Raw genomic sequence first — 9,186 nt, 5'->3', positions numbered from 1 at the left:
CTAAATTTTCGTCTCCCGTAACTATTTGAATAATTTCTTTTATCTCATCATATATTTCTTCAATTTCTTCGTCACTTGCAGAGGTAGTTGGCATATAAATTTGTGCTAGTGTAGCAGACGTGGGCTTAATGTCTATCTTCGTTACAATAATGCGTTCACTGTACTGTAAATAGGGGCTTGTCGGCATTGCTATTTTTTAAACCTACTCTTGCATTACTACTATCTGATTTTGTGTGTTTAGCCCTGTATTCACGTGACCAGAAGTCCTGTTCCTCCTGCCACCGAAGTTCATTAATTCCCACTATATCTAACTTCAATCTATCCATTTCCCTTTTTAAATTTTCTAACCTACCTACCCGATTAAGGGATATGATATTCTACGGTCCGATTCGTAGAACGCCAGTTCTGTTTTTCCTGATAACGATGTCTTCCTGAGTAGTCCCGGCCCGGAGGACTATTGCTTGGGCGATGTGCTTGCCTACACATGGTACAAACGTTAGTGTGACCTTTCCTCCCAACAGAGCGGCAGTAGTTCGCAACGATGTTGTCTTTTCAAATATGATCGAGTTCCACCAATGTTGTATCGTTGAAGTCATCTTCAAATGATCTGTCTAATACCACAGCAAAAGTACGTAGTTACAAAGAGTTGGTGTAGTAATACGGTAGCTAAAAATGTAAAACATTACTTGTTTAGGTCAGAAAATTCGCTACAGAGTTCGTTCTACATGCGGCATTCAATAATTAAAAAAAAAATTGATGGAGAAAAAACTATCTTTTTACAACATGAGACTTTTACTACTTTCAAGATATTCCCCATCAATATGAATACATTTTTCTCAATGATGAGTTAGTTTTATTACACCTGATGCTAAGAAGCCTTTATCTTGCTGTTTGAGCCACTTTCCCAAGAATTCTTTGCGTTCCTCGTTGTCTCCGAACTTTTTTCCACGTAATGCCTCCTCGCGTGGACCAGTTTCATCACATATTAAAATATTGTTTAGAATATAGCGTTCTCGGAAGTGTGAAAACTGAGACTTTTCCTTGAGTTGTTGCGTTAACTTTTTCGGGACCCATTTTGTATCTATTTTTCAGTACTTGAGCATGTTAGTGATAACGTTATGAGCTGTGTCAAGACTTAATGAAACTGTTTTTGCTATATCTACGTCGGTCTTCGCGAGTGATGTTGTCAATGCGGGTTCAAACGAAGGAGATGAAACTTCAGACTGGCTGGCCAGGACATTGCTCGTCAGTCACAGATGTTTCATCTTAAAAAAAAAAAAAAAAAATTCGCACTTCATACAACTTTCAACGTACTATAAAATCATTCGAGAAAAGATTAGAATAGAATAGAAAAAAACGTATCACTGGACGTTAAACAACGGATGAGGAAACTTCATCGTTAGATACAATATTGACATCATGCACAGAACAGTTTTTACCAGTCAGCTGTTATCAGCTCATCCTAGTGATACCAACCTAGAGTCATGAAAGTAGGAAACTACTCCTACAAACAGTTTCATTTTTACACCAGTTTGTGTTTATAATTGTTGAATGTCCGTCGTAATGCACAGAAAATAGCTCTTCGATATATTTACTGGTTCTGGATATACGGCAGAGTGTAAATTGATTGGAACAAGACAACTAAACTTTAACTGTGCACATTTATTAGTGTATGTGTGATACAGTTAGAGGCTTATTGAAAGTTAATAAGTAATATGTCCTCTTCATGCTTTAATGATGTTCCGAACACATTGTGGCATAGATTCGAGCGGGTTAGGGCAAATGTTTCATAGTTCGTCATGAAACTATACTTTTACCACACTTAGTGATCCACTCTTTTGTTAAGTAGTCCATTTTACCAAGACGCCGTTTCACGCCACAAATTCTCGATGAGATTTAAGTCTGGTGACTATCAGGCCACTGAAGAAGATACTGGGACAGCGTTGTTAGAGAGGCCATCGAAATTCGCACCAATGACGACCTCATAAACCGGGACTGTGGCTATAATCTTAGCAAGGCTTGGGAACCAGCGATCGGGTTAATCAAGAGTAAATCGAGCAGACGTACAGTTGTGACGACCACGGCGGACAGAGCCATCACACCGACGTCATCTCAGACGCCGTCGCAATCTGTTCCACCGCGCGACCGTGGCGCTGGGCGCGGACGGCGGAGGGAGCGCGCCGCGGGCGGAGGGTATTTAAATCGGCCGCCGCCGCGACCAAACCCAGTTCCCTCTGAGCAGCCATAGCGTACGGATCTCCGTGCCGACACGTTCACAGGAGCTCAGTCCGTCAGTTCACCTGATGATGGCGACATGTTTGATCGCCGAAATATTGTGCCCGTTGGACACTATAGACCGGCAGCATACCGTGGATATTTTGATTATCAAATACGCCGGGAGAAACTCAAGAATCACAAGATTAATGTTATTTTCTTCTATGAACGTCTTGTCTGCTTTAGAATTGTAATATAGGACCACATAATATTGAAATATTTCCGCACCATCTGAAGAGGCCTGTATGAATGGCCTGTGCCTAAAGATTTTCACGTATTTGGTTGCATTCATCATGCCATCAACTGGAACTAGTGCCCGACGGTCACTTGCAGTAAAGAATATTTTACAGTCCTTTCGAGATGCTCAGCTCTCACTGCCTCATGAGTGTTTCGCCTGAGAACCCTTCTTTAAAACCTCGAACAATAAATTGTGACTCATCACTGAAACATTACGTGTTTCCAGTTATTGGAGGTCCAAGATTTATATGTTTTGGCCCATGTCATTCGGTTTTTGTTCATGGCAGGTCTAAGCAACTGCTTTTTTTTATTGGCTTTCCTGCCTTCCGTTCACTGTGAACAAGCCTGCGCCATACCGTCGAAGACCCCTTTTCAACCCCAGTAGTCAATACAAGACTATGAAGGTCCTTAACTGTCTTGTGAGGATGAATTCTACTGCTCTTAAGTACAAGTTTGTCAGTTCAAGGGGTGGATTTTCGTGTTCGTCCACGTCTGCCTGTTCTCTTTTGAGACAATGAGACGTTATCAACATATGACCTCGAAACACTAAATTTTCCCACATCAACAACACAGACAATTTCTCTTATGTGATTTTTCAGTTTCTCCCGGCGTATTTCTTGCTCGAACAGTCCACGGGTGTACTGGTGGTCCATGGTGTCCAAAGGGCTCAATATTTCGGCGATCAGACATGTCGCCATCGTCAGGTGCGCTGACGAACTGAACAACTGAGGGCGGGCTGCCGTATTAAATCCCATCCCCTCGCGAGGCGTTCTTTCCGTGGTCAGCGCCCGCGCGTCAGCAATCGCTGAGACGCTGGCGTCGGCGTCTGTGGTGGCGCCGGTGTAATTGCCTCGTACGCCCTAGTCACCGATTCGTTTCCTTTACTGAGCGTCTTTTTAATTAGACTCAATGCTGGTTCTTATGCCCTGCTGAGGTCGTAGCCGCAATCTCGGTTGATGAGTCCGTCCCTGGTACGAATTTCGATAGCCTCTCTAACGACGCTGTCCCAGTATTTAGATGTCTGTGCCAAGACCCTGGTATGTTGGTAGGCCATTTCGTTATTTTCGGACAAACAGTTCTCTGCGACCGCCGACTTGTTGGGGTACCCAAGTCGAGTGCGCCTCTAATGTTTTCAGCAACGATCTTCGATGGTGCGCACTGTCCGTCCAATATAAGTCTTCCCACATTGACACGGAATCTGGTATATGCCGGCCTTCCGCAAACCGAGATCGTCTTTGACACTTCCCAATAAATCTCGTGTTTTATTTGGTGGGAAAAGGACAGTTCCTACTCGATGTTTCCTCAATATTCGTCCTATTTTCCCCGATTGTGCGCCAGTATACGGTATATAGGCAGTGGCTATCTCTTTCTCCGTGACTTCTTCCGTCTCCACACGCTGTGTTGTAGAGGTGGGGCGGAGAGCGCGTTTGATCTGCCATTTCGAGTTTTCTGAAAAACAGTTTTGAGGTGTTCCAGCTCTTGAGGCAGACTCTCTGCGTCAGAGATGGTGTGCGCCCTGTGCACCAGTGTTTTTTAGCACCCCATTCCTCTGCGCGGAGTGGTGGCAGCTGTCCGCATGTGTTGTAGATGTATGTTCGTTAAGAGCAACTACTTTTGTCCGCTTATTAGGTGAAACGTCCATTTGAACACAAACGCGAAGTTTTCCTGTCGGGTACACAGAAATAACGTATGCTGTTACTACACATCTAAGTACTCAACTGAACTGGAGGAGAGCTGCAATTGTTGTTCATAGACAAAGCAACAATAGTCCTCGAAAGTCCAACGAAGGGTTGGATAAAATTGGTTACAGCTAATAACGTGCATCTGTTAAGTGGACTTGTAGACGTGACGGCGCGGTGTTGGACCGTTGTGGATCCTGTTTCGCCTCGTCATCCGCGCTGGCGCCTGCCCGCTGTTTACCTTGGGACGCAGGCTGCAGCCCCGCTGCTGTCTGCGGACAGGTGGCGTCTGCCCAGCTGCCTTCTTGCCTTCCTTCCGGCTGGCGGCTCCCTTTGATCGCTGCTTCCCACGACCCCACGACCCTCTCTTCCCCCCTCCCTCCCGCCCCCCCCTCCCTCCACACGTCTCTACACAACCTCACCCGCTCGAGTGCTCTAGGCAGCTGCACTGGTGCATCCCATTAACTCCCGAAAATCCTGCCGGCATAATCTTCACTGTTTACCAAGTTGCATAAGCGAAAAAAATTTCACCGTGCAGCTACCAAATCTGTTTACCCTGCATAGTGGTTTCGGAACAGTGGAGTTGCAGTTGTTGGTACTGTTTTGTTCTTCAACCTGAAGACTGCTTTGAAATAGTTCTCAACGATAGTGTCTTCACCTCTACTTAACAGCTATAGCCTACATCCATTCGAACCTGTTTATTGTAATCATGACTTGCTATCCCACCACAATTATCACCTTCCACATGTCCATCCATTACCAAATCGACGATTCCTTGTTGCTTCAGAATGTGTCCCGTCAACTGATGCTATTATTTCAGCCATATTGTGTCATAAAGATTTTTCTTTCCCCAATTCGATTGATGCCTCCTCATTACTTATAATATTCGGTGTACCCATTTAATCCTCAGCATTCTTCAGTGGCTTCTGTTCTCTTTTGTCTGAACTGTTTGTCATCCATGTTTCACTTTCGTAGAGCTTGCTCTACAGACTTACCTCTGCACCTCTTAATACTTAAATTTATATTCGATGCCAACGTGTTTTTTTGTCAGAAATGGTTTTCTTGCTACAGCTAGTCTTCATTTTCTATTCTCTTTGCATCGAGCATCATCACTCATTTCGCTTCCCAAACAGCATATTTAACTTACATCTTTCACTGTCTTCTATCCAAATATAATTCCTTCAGCATCGTCTCATTTAACTCGGCTACTTTCGTTGATATTCATCTTACAAACATTTTTTCAATTTTGAAATTGGTTCTATGTCATTTTCCTTAGGACCAAATTGAGGAGAAAGTCTCCATGATCATGGAACGAATCAGTACATGAAATTAGATCAGAAGAAAAATAACGCATAAAATGAGATGACAAGCCATACGTGTAAACAAACATAATCAACAATGTAACACAGGTATTAACTTAATTCTTTTAATTTTTCCACACTTGAAAGTGCATGGATTATTAGTAAGATCTTTGAATTCTTGTCGCAGCTTATTGAAAGTGAATGCACCAGAATACTGTATACCTATCTGCACAAGAGTGAAGAAGTCGCGTTCCAGATGCAGAGTGGATGTCTGCCTTGTGTTAACTGCTAACTCTTGGGAATTACAATATTTTTAACAACAAACGACACTAAAGGAAATATGTATTTAGAAGCCAATGTCAGAGTTCCCAGAGTCGACAAGAGGTTAGCGAACATACCCAAAACTACCCTTTCTAAATCAGAAGAAAGCCCCTAAAAATAGTACCATGCATCATAAGTGAATAAAAATAAGCAAAGTAGACTACTCTTTGAGTTAATAGAAAATAAAGCAAAATTTAGTTTTAGAACAAGATTCTGAACATGAGCTTTTCATGACAACTTACTACCTATCTGAACGACTACGATTTTAAACTGTTCTGTCGGTAATGTCTAATCAAAAAGTCAGTTCTTGTGGAATTGTGTCTCAGAAACTGTAAAAACTGAGTCTGTCTGTGAGTTAGCAGAAACTATTTTTCACAGGCCATGAACTTAGGTCTTCAACTACATCATTTGATACTGTGTCAGTATAGCACACAACATTCTTCACTACCAAGCATGTGTCCTCAGCAAACGGAAATATTTTGGGATCACCTGTAATACTAGAAGGCATATCATTTATATGACTAAGTAACAATAGCGGCCCCAACACCTACCCCTCCGGCAGCCCCCCCCCACCCCACCCCTCTCAACACACACACACACACTTATCTCTACCCCAACGGGACTGCAAGTCATAGCCATTCTCAGTACTGCAGAGAATGTCCTTCTGCCTTCTGTTCTTAAAGTAAGAGGTGAAAAAGTTGTGAGCTACACCTTTTGTTCCACAATGGTCCATCTTCTGCAGTAACATACACTATTCATACTGTTTAACGACTCTTACAAATCCTTTCCGTCTCTGACATAATTACAATGTTATAGGCAAGCCTCAAATGCCTTATTTCGTCTCTCTACACTAATTCCTTTCCCAAATTTCTTCTCGCTATCCTTTACTACTTGCTGACTGTACATACTGATATTTACTCCCTTCTCAACTGCTGGATCCCTTTCATGTCCTTCGATTCTTCTAATTGCAGTCTGGTCAGTTAGTTTCCAGGAATCATTTGTGCATGGAACGAGTCATTTTACATTCGCATGACACATTTATGTGTAAATAAGGCTACATCCTGACCATTTACAAGTGCTTTTTAATTTTATTAAATACAGATTTCAGTTATTGATTCCTTCACACCACCTTGCAAGGTGGGGTAATATTCTAGAATACGTCACCTTCTCGAAAGTTTTGAGAAATTATGTCTGTAGTGAAATAGGTCGGTGGTTACTGGCAGCTCTTCTATCACCTTTCTTATAGAGGGGTTTCGATTTCTCTAGAACGAATGTCTTGATTTAGTGATGAATTACTGTAGTTCAGAAAAGACAGAACTTATTATATGGGTCCAAGTTTGTAGAACTCTGTTGGAAACATGATTAAATCCAGACGAGCTTTCATTTTTAAGATAATACACAATTTTCTTGGTTCCAGAAAGAAAAGTGGTGCAGGTACCCAAATGACTGAAGTTTGTTTGAGTTGGTATTTCAACATACTGCTTTGATATTTCTCTTGAACTGTTTATCCTTATGTATTCTACTACATTTAATTAATAATTTTAAACATAGCAGATAGCTGTGAGTAATTACTTATAGTCCTTCCAGTTAAAACAATAGTGACATTGTTCTGTCCCTCTTATTTCAATACATTCCGTATAGATTTAAGTCTACTGTTTGAATTAGTAATTTCTGACATTATGTGCAAGTTCCTTGATTCTAAATAAGTACCCTTAGAAATTTTTAATAGATTTTGTAGTGTGCAACTACCGTTGGATCATTTTCTATTTCTTGACAACAGTAACCCATGCGGCTTTTATGATTAGTCTATATGGAAAGGTAGTTTCAAATAATGATATGAATTGATCATGGAACAGATTAATTTTTATGGCAGCATTTGGTTTCCTATAAACTTAATCCCACGCCGTCTTTTGTAAACTGTTCTTAAATACGTTTGTCCTGGAGTTACTAATTTTTCAATATTTAACGCCAGTTGCAGCGCCTAGTAGTGTTTTGTTGGCGTTCTATAACCGTTACTGACTACTAAAATTATGGATAATGGACAATACGGTAAAGCTGGCCATGTCAATTCACAGCCGAAAACGGACAATCTGGCAACACACGAGACATGGGTACGTAGATGTAAGTGAAGCTGTGCCCCCAATTAACCGGAATGAAGTAATCGAGACCTTGAATATGTATGTCGATGCCACAGACTGTAAGTTGAAAAGCAAACGTTTATCTGATGAGACATCTGCAAAGAAAAATAAGCGGCAGGCAAAAGCAAAGAAATTACTGAATAAAACTGACGAGCTGACTCTAAATGTATTGTATTACGATAACCTGGAACTTTCTATTGTGCCAGATAGAAGCTATACTGCTTTGCATAATGAAAAGTCCTTCAGAACCGATATAAAAACGACCTTAACACGTACTGTAGTCAATAGTGCTGATACAGTCAGGGTGACAGACACAGAATTCGTGCGTAAGAAATCTGGCAATGATGCTAACATGCACCTGACGCCATTGGGAAAAACGGTTTTCCAAGCAAAACTAGACTGCCGAAGGAACGAAACAAATATCAGACCTGTGTGGAGAAACAAAATTAGAATACATCTAACTTTCGAAGAGGGCAACAGCCTTGCCGCAGTGGATACACCGGTTCCCGTGAGATCACCGAAGTTAAGCGCTGTTGGGTGTGGCCGGCACTTGGATGGGCGACCATCCAGGCCGCCATGCGCTGTTGCCGTTTTTCGGGGTGCAGTCAGCTTCGTGATGCCAATTGAGGAGCTACTCGACCAAATAGTAGCGGCTCCGGCCAAAGAAAACCATCGTAACGACCGGGAGAGCGGTGTGCTGACCACACGCCCCTCCTATCCGCATCCTCAACTGATGATGACACGGCGGTCGGATGTTCCCGATGAACCACTTGTGGCCTGAAGACGGAGTGCTTTAACTTTCGAAGAAGCTGCAAACAACATGGTAGAATCGTCGCTGTTTCATAGTAAGCAGAGATTAAACCGTCACGGTGTAATCCGTAAGGTTGAGCTGAACATTACTGATGACGAATTAATTCAAGCCACAAAATCAACGGCAAAAAGTCTAACCACCAGACGTATGACTAATCTAATGAGAAACATTGATCATCCTTCCCAAAACTTGCGGGAATGAGTAAGCATATACAGGATGAGTTGTCAGGTCCTACCATGTGTAGCAAGTTAGACAATGCTTCAGTCGCCTAAGATACAACCATTAGTAGTGTATGTCGTTCTCAGAAACGTTGTGAAACATATGGTAACAATTAGTCAGCCGAGAAGTGCTCAAATCTAAATCCCATTTGTGTTCAATGTGAAGGGAATCATTGGATAAGAGGTGTCCAGAGTAGAAGCAGAAAC

General features: G+C 42.1%; 1 pseudogene; it reads left to right on the top strand.

The window, feature by feature from the left end:
* The first annotated feature begins 8,422 nt into the window (after positions 1-8,422).
* LOC126089829 (5S ribosomal RNA) lies at positions 8,423-8,540 on the top strand (annotated as a pseudogene).
* Positions 8,541-9,186: the final 646 nt, after the last annotated feature.

The sequence above is a fragment of the Schistocerca cancellata genome, chromosome 6, assembly GCF_023864275.1.
Source record: "Schistocerca cancellata isolate TAMUIC-IGC-003103 chromosome 6, iqSchCanc2.1, whole genome shotgun sequence".
NCBI lineage: Eukaryota > Metazoa > Arthropoda > Insecta > Orthoptera > Acrididae > Schistocerca > Schistocerca cancellata.
This window is presented reverse-complemented; position numbering and strand designations above follow the sequence as displayed.